Source organism: Dioscorea cayenensis, chromosome 6, assembly GCF_009730915.1.
Source record: "Dioscorea cayenensis subsp. rotundata cultivar TDr96_F1 chromosome 6, TDr96_F1_v2_PseudoChromosome.rev07_lg8_w22 25.fasta, whole genome shotgun sequence".
NCBI lineage: Eukaryota > Viridiplantae > Streptophyta > Magnoliopsida > Dioscoreales > Dioscoreaceae > Dioscorea > Dioscorea cayenensis.
The window spans coordinates 11,041,571-11,059,980 of NC_052476.1; the positions used below are offsets into that span (position 1 = coordinate 11,041,571).

At 40.9% G+C, this 18,410-nt stretch overlaps 2 non-coding genes across 2 annotated transcripts; both read right to left on the reverse strand.

The window, feature by feature from the left end:
* Positions 1–430: 430 nt before the first annotated feature.
* LOC120264190 lies at positions 431–537 on the reverse strand. Its single transcript, XR_005537360.1, has one exon. It is a non-coding gene; the product is annotated as a small nucleolar RNA R71 (small nucleolar RNA).
* Positions 538–11,259: 10,722 nt separating this feature from the next.
* LOC120264171 lies at positions 11,260–11,366 on the reverse strand. The gene has a single exon (XR_005537343.1). It is a non-coding gene; the product is annotated as a small nucleolar RNA R71 (small nucleolar RNA).
* Positions 11,367–18,410: the final 7,044 nt, after the last annotated feature.

Sequence of the window (18,410 nt, forward strand, 5' to 3'; positions counted from 1 at the left end):
AGATAGTTGACTTAAGATTTTGAGAGTTCGAATTCATTGAGTATGGCCGAATAAAAAACACAACTGAAGGCTTTAGCCAATTATGCCAGACCCACATTTGATGGAACACAATCAAGCCTAGTGTGGTCTCCGGTTACTGCCACCACATTTGATTACAAGCCGGCCTTCATCTAAATGGTTCAACAATCGTGTTCATTCCATTGTTTACCGGATGAAGAACCCAATGCTCACTTGAGTACTTTCTTAGAGGTGCTTGCATGTTGAAGCTAAATGGGGTTACCAATGATGCTATTCATTTAAGGTCTTTCTGTTTTCATTGAAGTCGAGGGCTAAGGAATGGCTACAAAAATTACGTAGAGCTTCGGTTACTACTTGGGATTAATTGGCCAAGCTATTCCTAAATCGTTATTTTCCACTGGGAAGGACAACAAAACTTCGACATGACATTGCTTCTTTCACTCAACAAGATGGTGAGACACTCTATGAAGCTTGCGAAAGGTACAAGGATCTTGTAAGACGATGCCCACAACACGGATTACCGGGTTGGATGGAGGTCCAAACTTTTTTACCAAGGATTGAATCAAAGTGTCAAGCAAACCATTGATGTCGCAGTCGATGGGGCCATGGGTAACAAGACATTAGATGAGGCTAGGAAGTTATTTGAAGACATGGTAATGAATAGTTACCAATGGAATTCAAGAGCTAAACAAGTGAAGGCAACTGGAGTGTTTGAGGTTGATGCTGTGAAGGCTTTAGCGGCTCAAGTGCAGTTTTTGAGCAAGAAGATTGATGGGTTTATAACCCCAAAAGTGTATCTAGTGAAACCTAGGGAACATGTTAAGGCAATCACATTGAGAAGTGGCCAAGAAGTGGAAATGAGAGCTGAACAAAGCCAAGGCTCTGAAAAAGTGAGACCAATTGAAGTTGAAGAGAAAAAAAGAAAGAGGGACGTGATTGAGAAGGCCATTGTTAAGGAATACCAACCGAGAATTCCTTATCATTCCCGACTAAAGAAAAGTGAAGCCGATGACCAGTTCAAGTGGTTTCTAGAGTTGTTCAAACAACTTCATATCAACCTTCTGTTTGTTGAGGCATTAGCATAAATGACCAAGTATGCAAAATTCTTGAAGGATCTCCTAACCAACAAAAAGAAGCTTTTAGAAATGTCAATCGCAATATTGAGTGAAGAGTGCTCGTATATCCTACAAAACAAATTCCCAAGAAAATTGAAGGACCCAAGTAGCTTCATAATTCCTTGTGTAATTAGAGATTCTATTGAAGAGAGTGCTTTAGCCAACTTGGGTGCAAACATCAATGTAATGCCCTACAAGATTTTCATGAAGCTAGGGTTAGGTGAATTGACTCTGACCAAGATGACAATTCAATTGGCCGATAGATCGATTCGATTCCCAAGGGGTGTGGTGGAAGATATGCTCGTCAAAGTGGATAAATTTATTTTCCCTATCCACTTTGTCATTCTTGATGTCGGTCAAGAAGTGGAAGTGCCTTTGATTTTTTGTCACCCCTTTCTTGCAACATCTAAAGCTCTAATTGATATGAATAATGGACAAATGGTGTTGTGATTTGGTGAAGAAAAAGTTGTCTTCAAGCTTCACCACAAATGAGGCACTCACCTATTGAGGATGATACATGTTTTGCAATTGACTCTATTGATGATGTTATTTCTAATTGTGTACAAGAAATGTTGGATGAGGATCTGTTGAATGAACTACTTGAAGAAGCTGAAGAATCGGCTCAGAATATCGATGTGATGGAGATTTTTGAGAAGGAGCCATTGCTGCAACCTCCACCGTGTAAACAGAAACCAAGGAGCCAACAATAGACTAACATATCTTTAGTTTGTACCAAAGGAGTGATGTCATCAGCCATTGACCATAATTATTTCTTTGGTGAGATCATTTCAGTTTATGAACCTATTGCATGTTCGAATTGTGATACTAGTCATAGGTATAGGGGGTTGTTTCATCTTTATGAAGCTCCTTGATTTATGTAGATACGTCAAGCTAAGTGGCATAAAACAAGCGCTTCTTGGGAGGCAACCCAAGTTTCATTTGCTTTAGTTTTTGTTTTAGCTAGTTTGTGTGTTTTGAATAATTCTTGAATTGAATCATTTCTTGTTGCAATTTGCATTCATTTAGGCCCACGTCATTAACACAAAGTTATCCAAATTGCTTTATCTTAGTTGCTCTTTGACATTAGAGTGAATTTGAGTCAATTTAGGTTTTGAAAATAGGACATTTGTGTTCTAGGAGTAGTACATGGCTAAACATAGCCCAGAATATTTTATAAGTGCTATTTTATACATGTTTTATCAATCATATTTAGAACTTAATTGACCATTTTAGCTTTTTTTATGTGGATAATTGGCACTTAGTTTTTCATTTTGTATCACAGGTTGGAAGAAGCACAACAAGAGCCAAAGGAAGCAAATTGGGAGTAAATCGATGCCAAAACCATCAAACAAAGATATACACGGGCAAGGTACACGCCGTGTAGCTACCCATGTACATTTCAGCTGAGCAGCATTCATCAACCTCCGAATAGCTTCTATAAAGAAGAACATGCCTGTGTAAACTAAGTACAAACCTGTGTACTTTTGAAAGATCACATAGCGCATCCCAGACAAGAGTATGAAAAGAGTAAAGGTTGCATGGGTGTGTAATTAATGGACAGAAGAAGAAGAAGAAAAAGTCCTGGAGATACATTACCAAAACAGAAGTACACGGCCATGTACAGCAGCCCGTATACCCAAAAGTTCCTTGAGTTTTGGGTTTTCTCCCAGAAGTTACATAGGCAAGGTACACGCCTGTGTACCTACCCATGTAATGGTTGGGCCTGTTAGTATTAATTGAAGTTTTGAAGAGCTTTCTAGGGTATCCAAGTTTTAGCGGAATTTGGGGAAAAACGTTCTGGAATTCTTTGGCTATGGTTGAAGGAGGCTTGAATGATTAAAGAAGGAGTTTGAAGGAGTCACCGCTTTAATGATCCATTGTTGATGATAACGGCTCACATCATCTCCAACCACAAGGCATTAAAAAAAGGGGATTTTCTTTATATGTTTTGGGTTTTAGAGATTGAGATTCAACTTGTATTGATGAACATGAACGCCACGGAAAGCTAACTCCCTTAAGTGCCCAGATTGATGTAGCTTGGGATTGCTTTATCTTTTGATTGCCTTTTAATATAGATTTATGTTATGCTTCTGGATTCATCCTTGTTTTCATTGTTGGTTTTGCATTTTGAAAACTGGCTTTACCATTATAATTTCACTTGTGTATTGAGAGATCCTTGTGAATAAATCACACTTGGATGAGTAGGTATCACTGATGCTTGCTAGATATAGTAAGGGAGCCGTGTACCTTACGATTGGAATTTCAGTGGTTCATCCCCGTTTCTCGACTTAGAGAGCCTAGAGCTCATTAAAATCATGCGAGGGTAGGAGTAGGAGAGATTCACTTCCACCCTAAGCATAGTTTTAGACACTAAAGAGTCTAAAGAGCACTTGGTGTGTTTTTGGTTTCCTTGGTTCCGGTTAGCTAAGGTTTAATCTCTATTGAATTGCAATAATCTTATTCATTAAATTCCCAAGTGAAATCGATCCGGGTAGTTCTCTATTCATTGCATTCAATTCTGCACTCCCTTGATTTGGTCTTTTTCTTGTTTTTATTATTTCTTTTCAATTCTGAAGGTAAAATTTGATTCATGTTTTAGTTAGCTAACAAAGATAGTGTTCGTACTTCTACTACCTAGTCTCTATGGTTTCGACCTTGCTTTTGTATATATTACTTCGATTGACGTATACACTTGCATGCATCTACTTTATGTCAATCAAGGGAATATGAAAGTATGTAATATTTTGGTGCTTTGATTTAGCTTTTGATTATTTTGAGGAAGTAATTGATGTAGGAAAATACTAAGAGTTATATAGAATATTTTGAGAAAGTAATTAATATTGGAGAATACTAAGGGTTATATAGCTTATTTTTACAAACTCAAACTTCTTAATATAAGAGCTGCTAATGAAAACTAAAAACTATCGCTTTTGAATACGAAGTGAATGACAATTTTGATCTCCAATGGGAAGATACTTAGGATGGAGCTGACAATGAATTCCATATCTACCAAATCAAGTCTGATTTATAAGTTATTCCTTGATTTCCCATCAATATTAAGAATTGTTCCAACAATATTTCCACAAACATTCTTCTCAATGGGTATCACATCAAGGTTATGCCGTAGTAGGTATGCTTCCAATACTCTAAATTAAAAAAATATACTTCTCTTATTCCGCAAATCTATCTCATATGATTCCTTCTCCTGCACCTCATCCATGTCACTATCTACTTCAACGTTGGATATTTGCCTTTGTCATTTCTTCTAGTTAAATTACAAAAACAAATTGAAATGCACCATTAATCTAAATGAAATAAAGAAAATTGTTTTAAAATTTATTTCATCTTTACTTCTATCTTTGCCGATGTGATGACTTATTGATAGAGAAATAAAACGATATCAGTTTAGTTTTGATTCTACTGAACTTTCAATTGGAACCTCTTAAACAAAGATCTCTCAATGTAAAATAACAATGAAATAAATAAAGACAACTTTCAATTGGAAATCGCTTCATTTTTAATTCTCTCTCAGCGTAAAACATAAAAATAATGAATTATCTACAAAAAAAAATAGAAAGAACATAACATATCCCTAAAAACATTTCTTTGCATATACACCTCAGATCTTCCATATATAACATATTTAGATCCCAAAGTTTAATGCAAAACATCCTATTGTGGCCCCTAACTTAAAACATAATGCATAGAAATGTAAAAAAAAAATTATGCAATACATACAAATATATATATAGGTTAATAATCTTCTTCGGTACTAAACTATACCCATATTTCAAAACAGATACCGCATTTCAATTTGTTTATTTTCGGATATTACACTATGATTTATGTTCAGCGGGAGGATACCCTCATCTTTCCGATGGAAATAAGTTGATGTGGGTGCCGGAGTAATGACGTGGTGAGGGTTTTGACTGGTCATCTTTTGATGTTGACCTCCATTAGTTATTTGTTACTACAAATCACCAGAGAAAACCCTTGTCATTTAAAAAATGGGGCCACCTCATCATCACTCCTCCTCCTTTTCTCCCCAGTCCCTCTTCTCCCGAGTACTTCTTCATCTTCTTTGTCTTCTTCTTCTCCTTTTCTAGTCAAAGAGGACAATAAGTGAGAGGTGTTGCACATTCACCGGAGGTGACCATTTACTAGGGCATAACCATTCGGGAGTCGGGAGTCAGGAGTCAGAAGTCGGAAGTCATTCTAGGTTTGAACATGGAAGTCGACTGAATGATACGACCTGTGGATATCGGAGATGCAATATACAGTAAGTTCTTCTCTCCTTCAAGAAATTATAAGCGAATTATGTTTGAGGGTATTTAGGTTAAGTGAGGGCCCAAAATTAGGTATTTTTTAGCAAACTGAGTGGGTTTGCCTTATTATGTCTTTTTTTTTGTATTTGCTTTGGATTGTGCCATTTACGACTCAAGTTTTCTCAGAATAAATAACAATAAGCTAATTAGGGTTTAAGGAAATCTTATAATGCCTTTTAGGACTCAAGTTCTTTGCCATAATTGTGCAGAATTTATTTGTGTAGGTTTTTTTTTTTACATAATTGAATGTTAACGTCCTACTTCAGTTATACCCTAGTAGTGTAGTTGCAACCACTTTTTCTGCATTTAGAAATTTAATCATGTATTGGTTCACCTACCATTCTAGAAAATGAGGAGTAGATCTAGCCCTGGATATTGAAGTTTAGTTAACAATTGTTTAGTTACCAGTAGTATAGTTTAATTATATCATAGTAATTTAGTTTTATCCATTGGTGGGCAGTAGCCTAACAATATTTCAATTTTTTGTTCCAGAACACAATTTAGAGAATTTCACAATTAACATGTACCACACAAGTGGTGACATTTTGATAAGTGCTTGAGTTCTAAGAATATGAAATATTCTTTTTTTAACGATAAGCATTACTTTTATCAGGATTTATCACTAATATGTGTGTTTATGTGTTCTTCTGTGCATATAGGGTTGTGGAGCCAAATAGAGAAGAAAGGAGCAAAAGTAGATTGCAAATGCATTATGTTGATGGAATCTTGAAGTGGACACACGAGAAGACAGAAGTTGTGCTTGAAGATATATGAGTGTGTGCCAACCTCCATTATGCTTGATGGAATATGTAAATTGGAGGGGCACAAAGGTAGTCACACTCATATGTTCTGACTTGTGCAAGGCTAGCAAGATTCCCGTCAAATGTGCTTCACCTTGAAGATGCAACGTGATCTACAGCATAGATGTGTGCCCGTTTGTGTTACCTCGATGAAATGTGTGGATTTGGGAGTATTTTGGTGGAGTACTATAGGTGGTACTGTAGCAGTTACTGTTCACGGGCCGCTAAAAACCAAGTTCTGCAGATTCACATGGGCGTGTGAAAATTCCATATGCCCGTGTGGATTCCCGATTCCAGCACTATATAAAGTCCCGATTCAGCCCAATTTCAGAATCCTTCTTTCCATCTTTTCTCCATCTTTTGAGAAGCTTGCGGTTAGGGTTTAGAGGGGATTTGGCAAGGCTTTTAGAGTGGTTCTATGGCTTCAACACCGCATTTCTCTTGGAAGATAGTTATTTGGGAAGCTTTCATCGGCACCGATCCGGCGAGGTGTGCCCTAGGCTTGACAAGGGGACCTTTGGAAAGGATGAGGCTACTCCACAAGACCATCGACATGAATACCGAGGGGGTTTTTCTTATGGATTACATGTTTTTACTTTCTATTTCATTATTGATTGTATCTTGTTCTATGGAGAGCTAAGCCTCCTAGTGGGTACTTGGACTTGTAAACTCTAAGATACTATTATTTCATTGACCTTTTATTATATTTTCCTTAATTGATGTCTTTAATTGAGTTCCAATATTGAATGCTTGTTGATTGATTTCTCCCTTAGAGTGAAACTAGGGTTGAGAGTCTACATTTTTAATCCTTGTGAGTGGGTGACACACCATGAGAGTTAGATAAACCAAAATTGAAGAGGGTCGAGAGGGTGAGTCGAGAGGTAGCGGAGCGTCCCCTTTCCCCTCTGGCGTGATTTATCCTACCTCCATTTCCTACAATTCTTTGCATACATAATAGAGTGAAGTGCTAAGAGAGGAACTCCACTGGGGTTTAGTTGCGTGAGAAACAGAGTCAAGCGTTGAAGTAATCCTTAGTATCTAGGGCTTAATCATGACTAGGGGTCTTTCACCTGGACCAAAGGGTTAGATCTACATATAGAAATAGGATTTATTAATTATAATCCCAAGAAGTTCTTGCAACTTTGCACAGTGTAAGGTGTTGAGAATGAGCAATTTCTCCTCCAGGACATAGTGTAGAGTTAGTCACGGTTGACCTTAGGTTTGGGACCGTGTATTTTAGGATTTCTATGACTCATTAAGTATCAGTTAGGAGATATGATAGTTGGTCTTGCACTTGAAGCAATAACCCTAGGGGAAGCAATATCCGAGTGCCCCACTTTCTATCGATTGCCTTTCCTCTCATTTTATCGTGCCTCTCTTTCTTATTTTCTTTAGTCTCGTTCACATTGATTTTATCCACACCATTACTATTTCATCTTCACTTAGTTAAGTAGCAATCATTGTGTTTCTATTCACTATTTCTTGTGGATACGATAACCCACTCACCTGGGACTTATTACTTTGACAAACCCGTGCACTTGCGACTCACACGCAAGAGGTGTGTCACATTTACAAGTGGCATGAGTACAAGCTAGCAGGGTTTATTGATTTTTGTTCTCAAGATAAGATATCTAAATTAGAAATACTTAACATTGCTAAAGGTGTTGAAGTTATATATAGATTGTACTACTTTTTGGTGCTTAGAAATTAATCATGGACATAAGGCATTAGTTGAAATTAAAAATGACTTCGATGATCTTGAACTAGCAAGGAAAGATGATGGTGTAGCAACTGTACAATTAGGAGAAGATGTTGGATTAGAAAACTTTGCATTTCGTGATGTAAGGAAAAAAATAGAGGAGAAAAATGACGAACAGGCCAGTGACCTACATAATTCAAAATATAGCTTCAATAGTGGTGAATTTGAAGAACCATAAGAGAAAGATCCTAAGGAAGACTTTGAGAAGAACCTTATCGAGGATGATCCTGAAGAGGAAAAACATGAGAAGCAAGACCAGCAAGCAGAACAACAAGAAAATATTGAGGAAGTTACACAATTTGTTGGCAAGGAGACTGACTTTATTATTGAACATAAAGAATCTGACATCGACGACTTTGATCACTTACAGTCTGGCTCAAGCACAGATGAAGAAAACTTGGATCCTGCAAGGCCCAAGTATGCTAATTTTAATAAAAAGACTAACATGAGAGATCCAGATCTCACAATTGGCATGAAATTCAAAAGTTTTCAACAATTACGAGAAGCTATCATGAATTATGGTATAAGGAACAAATACATCATGAATTTTAAGCCAAAAAACAAGTAAAGATGTAAAGCATTTTGCAAACGAGGTTGCCCATAGTATCTGTGGGCTTCTCCTATGTATAAAGACAAGTTAACTGTGTAAATTAAATCTGGGAACCTGAAGCACGAGTGCACAAAAGATCATAATAATAATTATGTGAATGCACAGTGGATAGCTACTGATAAGTGCTTGTGCGATAAGAATATGAAGTGTTCTTTCCTTGTGTTGAGCATTACTTTTCTCGGGTTGTAACGCTAATATGGGTGTATTTATGTTACTTTCATGTAGGTAGGGTTGTGAGGCCGATTATGAGAGAAAGAAGCCAATGTGGGTCGTAATGCACTAATTTGGAGGAAATCTTGCTAAGGTTCAAACGCGAAGACATAGGTCAGGTTCCAGATACAGGAATGTGTGCCAACCTCCTCGTACGCGAGTTAGCACAAGTATTTGGAGGGGCACAAGAGCAGTCACATTCAAGCATTCCGACTTGTGCATATAGAATAAGATCTCCACCAACATGTCTGTTATTAAAGAAGCAAGGCAATACACGATGAAAGTATGGATTCAGAAGTATTTCAGGCCGGTACTGTAGCAGGGTATTGTAGAAAACACTGTAGCAAAAATACCGCAGTAGCACTATTTACAACCGGCCGAGAAAACAGAAAAACAGAGAATCCACACGGGTGTGTGGAAATTCCACACGCCCGTGTGAAAAATCCACAGGGGCACCCACATGGGCGTGTGGATTGCCAATTCCAGCCCTTTAAAAGCCGATTTCATCCCCGATTTTAGCATTCTTTTCTCCATCTTTTCCCCAACTTGAGAGAGGACGGCGGCTAGGGTTTTGAGAGGTATTGGCTAGGGCTTTGGATAGGTTCTACGACTCTGACATCGCGCGCCGTTTGGAAGAAGGTTAGTTGAAGATCTTTCATCGGCACTGATCCGACGAGGTGTATGCTAGGCCGAACAAAGGGACCCTTGCGACGAGTAGAAGACTCTCCACAAGACCATCGCCATGACTATCGAGGGGGTTTTCTATGGATGCGTTGTTTTAACATTCAATTTCATTGATTGTATCTAGCTCCATGGAGAGCTAAACCCCTAGTGGGTACTTGGGTATTTGTGAACCCTAGGATGTATTTGTTTCATTGAATCTCTTTATTATGCTTTCAATTAATTGATGTTTATTGTGAGTTCTAATCTTGGAGATTTGATTGTATGAATACTCCCCTGGAGTAACACTAGGGTTGAGAGTTCTTGTTGGTAACTCTTGTGAGTGAGTGACACACCATGAGAGTTAAACAAAGCTAGATTGGAGAGGGTTGAGAGGGTGAGTCGAGAGGTAGCGGAGCGTCCCCTTTCCCCTCCGGTGTGATCTATCCTACCTCCATGTTCCATGAGTTCTTTGCGGCCATAGTAGAGTGAATGGGCTAAGGGATGACCTTCCCCTGGGGCTTAGTTGCGAGTGCAACGGAGTGAAGCGCTGAAGTGATTTTAGTACCTAGGGCTTAATTGTGGCTAGGGATCTTCCACCTGGACCAAAGGGTTAGGTCTATACATAGGAATAGGGGTTTATCACTAGGAAGCCCTAGAGCCCATTGCAATTCTATGCGAGTGTGAGGTTGAGAGGTTATTCAATCTCTCCTCCGGGACATGTATAGAGTTAGGCATGGTTGACTTTAGATTTGGGATCATGTAATTAAGGATTTCCATGACTGATTGTTGCATCAATTAGGAAGTATAATAGAGGGTTCTTGCACTTGAAACGATTGTCTTAGGCGGATCAATATCCGGGTACCCCATCTTTATCGATTACCTTACCTTCTCCTTTACTTGTGCTCTCTATCTTGTTGCTTTTATTTTGGTTATTTCATATTTTGTCACACTTATCACTATTCATCTTCCACATTAGTTAAGAAACAACTTAATTGTTTTTATTCCCTACTCTTTGTGGATAGATACCCACTCATCTGGGATTATTACTTCCACACCCGTGCACTTGCGATTTATACGCATATACGGACGTGTCATGTTTTTGGCTGCGTTGCCGGGGAGTAGGCGTTTAGAGATACTTTGCACTTTATTTTCTTAGCTATTCATTCATTCTATTTCATATCTTCTTTTCTATCATCGTTCTGATTTTGTTTTCTTTCTTTTGGTGCAGCTCCAAGTTATGACCCGAGGGAACCCTTCGATATTGATTGAAGGAGATCCCGAGCTCGAACGTACACTTAGAAGAAAAAGGAAAGAACTTGTGCAAGAACAGTCTAATCTAGCTGATTTGGAAGTAGAAGAATCTGAAAACATGGAAGAACAGAATGAGCAGCAGCGGACAATATCCGATTATTCCAGACCTTCAGTATTGGGGACACAATCGAGCATTGTGCATCCCCCGATTACAGCTCAGAACTTTGAGCCGAAGCCGGCATTCATCCACATGTTGCAGCAATCTGCACAGTTTAATGGTTTGGCCGATGAGGATCCAAACAGTTATATAGAGAACTTTCTTGAGGTGTACGACATGCTTAAGATAAACAGGGTAACGGATGATGCCATCAAGTTGAGAGCCTTCCCATTTTCCTTGAAAGGGAGAGCGAAGCAGTGGCTACACTCATTACCTAGAGCATCAATTACTACATGGGAGGAGATGGTAGAAGTTTTTCTTGCCCATTATTTCCCTCTCATAAAATCCGCAAAGCTTAGGAATGAGATCTCATCCTTTGTACAATTGGAATTGGAGTCTCTATTTGAGACGTGGGAAAGGTTCAAGGAGCTCCTGAGAAAGTGCCCGCAACATGGATTCCTGGAGTAGATGATTGTTCAGACATTTTACAACGGTTTAAATCTGAGTACAAGGCAACTCTTGGATACGGCAGCAGGAGGTACCTTAGGTAGCAAGACCCCTAGTGAGGCCCGTCAACTAATTGAAGAAATGGGGTTAAACAGCTACCAATGGAATGCTAGGGAGAAGAAAAAGGTGGTCGGCCTCCATAAGATAGATGTAGTAACCTCATTGGCGGCTCAAGTGGAATCATTGAGTATGAAGTTAGTTCTCCTAACTTTGAATAGAGTGGCAGCCCTGACTACTTGCACTGGGTGTGGTGGAGGACATGCTCCCTCTGATTATCCGATCTCTATTGGTGATGCATCTTCAGTTGAGAATGTTGATTTTGTAGGTAATGCAATGAGGAATCAAGGAAACCCATACAACAACACCTACAATCCGGGTTGGAAGAGTCATCCCAATTTCTTGTGGAGCAACCAAGGTCCACAAAAAGCCATGGGGCCACCGGGTTTCCAGCAACAACAGCAAGCCCCAAACATGGAAAATAGAGTTTCAGGTTTGGAGACCCGAATGAATGATTTAGAGAAGGCCTTCACTAGGTTTGTGCAATCATCTGATAAAAGGTTCCAATCATTTAAGGCTACACTTCACAACCACACCGGCTCTTTGCATAATCTTGAAAATCAAGTAGGGCAGATTGCGAAGTCCTTATCGGAAAAGCCACAAGAAAGCTTGCCGAGTAACACCGAGACCAACCCTAGAGAGCATATGAAGGCGATCACTTTGAGAAGTGGTTGTGAGGTTAAGGGTAAGCTTCCGAGTGAGAAGCCCAATGAACACAGACCCGAGGTTATAGATGTTGAGAAGGGAGCAAGCAAAGAGAAGGAGGTGCCACCCCCACCTTTCAAGCCAAGAATCCCTTATCCTTCTAGATTGAAAGAATGACCAAGGGGATGAACAGTACAAGAAGTTCCTGATTTTGTTCAAACAACTCCACATCAATATTCCTTTTGTTGAGGCATTGGCTCAAATGCCTAAGTATGCAAAATTTTTGAAAGATTTATTGACCAACAAGAGGAAGTTGGAGGACAGTGTTTTAGTGATCTTAGATGCTTCTTCCTCAGCGGTGTTGTAAAAGAATATGCTGAACAAGAAGAAAGACCAAGGAAGCTTCATCATTCCGTGTAACATTGGCAATTTGGGTGAAGAAATGGCATTGGCGGACTCAGGGGCCAGCATCAACGTCATGCCATAAACCTTCTTTCAGAAGCTAGGCTTGGGAGAGTCTAGGCCCACTCGGATGACTTTGCAATTGGCGGATCGAATAGTGAGGCATCCGAGGGGTATCATTGAAGACGTGCTTGTCAAGGTGGACAAGTACATATTTCCTGTAGACTTTGTGGTACTAGACGTCGATGAGGATGCGGATGTACCCTTGATACTTGGGAGGCCATTCTTGCGGACTTCCATAGCATTGATTGACATGGACAGCAGAGTGTTAACATTGAGAGTTGGAGATGACAAGCTCACATACCACCTTGCTGAAGCCATGCGACATTCTCTTGATTTCGATGATACTTTGTATTTTCTAGACACTACTGATGAGATTGTTGATGAATATATGCAGGAAATGTTCAATCCGGACCGGTACGAGGGTTTGTTTGACCAAGAGGTGGACAATGAAGGAATCATGATGCTTGGTTCGATGGAAGAAGTAACATCTACCACTGGGATCATGAAGAAGGTGCTTCAGAAGATGAAGAGGGCTAGGGGACACCGCCGGAAATGCTCCAAGGCTGTTGGAGACGTGCGCAAACCGAACAAATTGGATGAATCATTGCTAGGTGGTCCCAAGCCTGATAATTCCCCCTCTACCTTCAAGAGACTTTGCTAATCATGTTTTCAAGCCATAGGTAAGAGGGCAACCTTCATCTATGAGCCCCCGTGAGGAAAGACAAGCTACGTCAAGCTAAGTGATGTTAAACAGGCGCTTCTTGGGAGGCAACCCAAGTGTTTACTATTTTATTAATTTGGTAGTTTAGTGTTTGCTTGAATAAATTATTGAGTGTTGGTGTCTTGATTTGTAGATGCTTTTGCTGTGATTTTCTTGTGGACTTGTAATTTCACCGTATGTTTTCATGTGAATTTGACGAAGTTTTGGACGTTTGAGCTATCTATCATGTTTCTCACTGGTATAGTTTGCATATTACGGCAGGCTCTAAGTGTGTAAACATGTTCAAAAATTTTCTGCAGAGCCTGCGGAGTTTTCAAAGGCATCCAAAGAAAACACAGGGGCGTGTGGAATTAACACACACCCGTGGTTTTGTTTTACGAGCTCATCCAGAGAAGGCACATGGGCGTGGACTCACCCCTATGAACGACCTTGTGATTCTCGCACGCCCGTGGGTAATTTTCGCACGGGCGTGTGATTTCCTGTAGAGACTTGGTAAACTATCCCGAGAGCGCACAACGGCGTGGACTCGCCCTTGTGGGCGAACTTGTGAAATACGCACGGGCATGGGTAATTTCCACACACCCATATAGATCTCTGCAGACGAGCTCTCTCCATCCCGAGAAGACACAGGGGCGTGCGGCTACCCCTGTGAGTTGGGGTTGTGAATACCCATGCCCGTGCAGAATTTCCACACGGGCGTGTGAAACACTTAGCAATTCTTCTCGGTTGGACAGAGAAGCCATAGGGGCGTGCGACAACCCCTATGGGTTGGGCACACGGGCGTGGGTATTTCCCACATGCCCGTGTATTTGCATTTAGAGGCGGTGAGTATTTTCCTGAGAGTGCACAGGGGCGTGCACCTGCCCCTGTGAAGCTTTCTGTGAGGCGCATGGGCGTGGGTAATTTCCGCACGACCGTGCGGTTGTACAGAATGCCAAGAGGCACGAGTTTTTTTAAAAAAAGGATTATTGTTTCTCTTTACCCTCATAACCTCCATTCATCTGAGAGCACTCTTATATTGTTTCCCATCCTTGTATCACCGATTTGGAAGAATTTTGTTTGGTTTTCCGGCCGATTCTAAGTTTTCTCATCTCAACTCGTCAGTAAGCCCTATCTTTGAGTTCCTTCACAAATTCATGACTTACATCGATGATATCAGTTAATAATGCTTCGTTTCTATAATTAGAATGATTGTATATGTTTAGCGCAAAGTTAGCAACGATGTAATGGTGCATTTATGGATTTTTGAGCTGCAACCGTGTGTTGTTCACGCCCCGCGGATCCACACGGGCGTGTGGAAATTCCGCACGACCGTGTGGATTTCTGCAGCATTCCTTAATTAACTTGTTTGATCGATTTTTTTTAAAATTTTATAGATTATGGCACCCAGGTCAAAGAAGCAAGCTGATAAGCGACCGCGAGAGTCGTCTCCTTAGTCCGAGAGCATGAGATTCACCATCCCTAAGCACCAGGCTCGGTTTGACCATCTGTCGAGACTTCGGTTTGGACAGACTCGATTCTTGGACACGAGTATACTAAGAGACTTGCAGCATGGAGGTGAGTTGGCAGATGAGGTCGAGGATCTCGTTTCGGTGGGTGGTTGGATGCAGTTATTGTCGATTAGAGAGCCAGCCATCCGTGAGCTTACATTGGAGGTCTTGTCATCATTTGAGTTTGACAGATCCTATGTGAGATTTGACAGCCTCGACGTCGTTCAGTTCAGAGCACTTGGACATCACTATAGTCTAAGTATCACTCAGTTCTCAGTTCGGCTCAGCTTATATGAGGAGGCATTTACAGATACTGAGGAGTATTCTCAGTTATCGACAGCTTATCCTAGAGTTTTGACCCCGCAGAGAGCTTATAGAGCATTATGTGGTCAGGGCCAGTATGAGCCGGGGGTGTCCAAGGCCACTTGTCTTTCCCGACCTGCGTATCAATATCTACATGCCATCATGAGCAGGTCGGTGAATGGTCGTGGTGATAGCACTGGCATTATGAGCCGGCCGGAGCTTCTGTACTTGTATTCGATGATGCAGTGCATACCGATCCATCTAGGGCACATTATCGCTGAGTACATTCGACATCAAAGCCAGTATGCTAGATTGGGAGCGATCTTCTCAGGTCCATACATTACGAGATTAGCCCTGGGTATGGGTCTCTTAGGCGCGATTCATGTGGCCGAGAAGACGAGTATACCTGCGCCCCTAAGCCTGGAAATGATGACTTTGATGGGCATGGTTCGCAAGGTTCGGACGGGGGTTTATGCTCTGGTGCTACCGATTCCGGAGATAGCCGAGAAGGAGGGTGATGATGCCGAGGCTTCCGAGCCTACCCCCGAGCCTCAGCCAGCACCAATGGAGACCGAGGCGCCTCATATGGCAGAGGATCTACCACCCCCAGTACGCATGTTTTCACCATCTCGAGCCCATGATCATTTTGAGAGGCTCGAGAGTGCTGTAGTGGGTGATACGGATAGAGTTCGCTGCTTCGGATAGAGATTGCAGAGATTTCGGACTACGCAGGTCACACAGCATACAGAGTTCATGGCACGTTTCGACATGTTACAGCGGATTTTAGAGCTAGACGTCGCCTCGTCATTTGTCCTATGGCCGAGAACTCCCCTATTCCAGCACCGGTTGACCCACCATGTACTTCATCCCTAGCACCAGTAGCAGTAGAGGAGCCAGAGCACGAGACCGACACTTGATTTGTTTTTTTCATATCTTTTACTTTTGCACTTATATTTTGGACTTGTATTCTCAGAAAGGACTCCCCTTCTGAGATTATCTTTTATTTTACTGTCTCAAGTTGTATTCATTGCTTCATCTTTTATATACTCGAGTTGTTTTATTTTTATTGAGCTTCACTTAACCCCCTCGTGTATGCATGCAGATGGTCTTGTCATCATGGGAATTGAGAACTTTGTCATAGGCACGGCCAAGGTGTTTCGGCACTTGGCCGTGTGAGCTTCACAACCCGTTGGAACAACACTCCCAAGGACTTAGCTCCATCAAATGTAACACTAGGAGTCAGGGGAGTATTGTTTTGATTGCTTATCCCACATTTGAATTTAATTGATATACATTATGAGTGAGCTTACATGAGTACATTGGGGACAATGTACAACTTAAGTGTAGGGGGGAGTTTCATAGTGCACACATCTTTTATATTAGTTTTGATGATATACATGCTCACATAGCCAATGGTTGTTCGCCTTAGTTGCAATGATTGTATTCGTGAGTTTAGGAGAATTTTTAACATTGAATATCCTCATGCTCTAGTTTTTGCTTGAATTTCTAGGAATTTTTGACCGATTAACACTTGTTGTACTTCTCACTCTTGAATCTCTTTTGGAAACTCAAGTTTGATGTTAAAGGGACTAAGTATAGTTGTTTTTTTTGTTAATTCAAAAAAAAAAGGATCAAAATAGTTTTATTTCTTATTTGTGCTTGTTGGGTGGAAAGAGCTACCACCTATGAAGTATGAAGCTACTCTCATAAGTCGGATACTAGTTATGCCCTAATGAGAGAAAGAGCTATCTCATAGGATGGGTGAAAGCTACCACTCCGGTAGAAAGAGCTACCACCTCGAAAGTGTTAAAGCCACCTTAGCGGCCGCTTTTGAAAGGGCTACCTTAGAGGATGTGTGAAGCTACTACCACCTTTGAAATGTTTTTGTTACTTTGTGTAGATCAATAAGTCCCTTGTTCTTAGAACTTTGAGGAGTATACTGTGGGTTGTTTTGAGTGAGCTCACACACTTAAATGATTTCGGGTTTGTTGTCCTTTTTGATTCAAGTTTTTAACTAGACCATTGATTTTTCGTATTTAGTGTTGAAATTTTCCTTACTTGTAGAATGCTCTCTTCGTATGCTTTGGTGAACCTAAGGCCAAGCAATTCCAATGTTTCCTTCATCTATGCATATAATGTTTTAATCTTTGCTTGAGGACAAGCAAAAGCTTAAGTGTGGGGGAGTTTGATAAGTGCTTGTGCGATAAGAATACGAAGTGTTCTTTCCTTGTGTTGAGCATTACTTTTCTCGGGTTTTAATGCTAATATGGGTGTATTTATGTTACTTCCATGCAGGTAGGATTGTGAGGCCGATTATGAGAGAAAGAAGCCAATGTGGGTCGTAATGCACTAATTTGGAGGAAATCTTGCTAAGGTTCAAACGCGAAGACATAGGTCGGGTTCCAGATGCAGGAATGTGTGCCAACCTCCTCGTACTCGAGTTAGAACAACTATTTGGAGGGGCACAAAGGCAGTCACATTCAAGCATTCTGACTTGTGCTTATAGAACAAGATCTCCACCAACATGTCCGTTATTAAAGAAGCAAGGCGATCCATGACGTAAATGTGTGCCCGTTTGCGTTATCTCGATGAAACTATGGATTCGGGAGTATTTTAGGCCGGTATTAGCTAGGGCTTTGGAGAGGTTCTACGGCTCCGACATCGCCCGCCGTTTGGAAGAAGGTTAGTGGGAGAGCTTTCGTCGGCACTGATCAGGCGAGGTGTATCCTAGGCCGGACAAAAGGACGCTTGCGACGAGTAGAAGACTCCCCACAAGACCATCGCCATGACTATCGAGGGGGTTTTCTATGGATGCTTTGTTTTTACATTCGATTTCATTGATTGTATCTAGCTCCATGGAGAGCTAAACCCCTAGTGGGTACTTGGGTCTTTGTGAACCCTAGGATATATTCGTTTTATTGAATCTCTTTATTATGCTTTCAATTAATTGATGTTTATTGTGAGTTCTAATCTTGGAGACTTGATTGTATGAATACTCCCCTAGAGTGACACTAGGGTTGAGAGTTCTTGTTGGTAACTCTTGTGAGTGAGTGACACACCATAAGAGTTAGACAAAGCTAGATTGGAGAGGGTTGAGAGGGTGAGTCGAGAGGTAGTGGAGCTTCCCCTTTCCCCTTCGGTGTGATCTATCCTACCTCCACGTTCCAAGAGTTCTTTGCGGCTATAGTAGAGTGAATGGGCTAAGGGATGACCTTCCGCTGGGGCTTAGTTGCGAGTGCAACGGAGTGAAGCGCTGAAGTGATTTTAGCACCTACGGGTTAATTGTGGCTAGGGATCTTCTAACTGGACCAAAC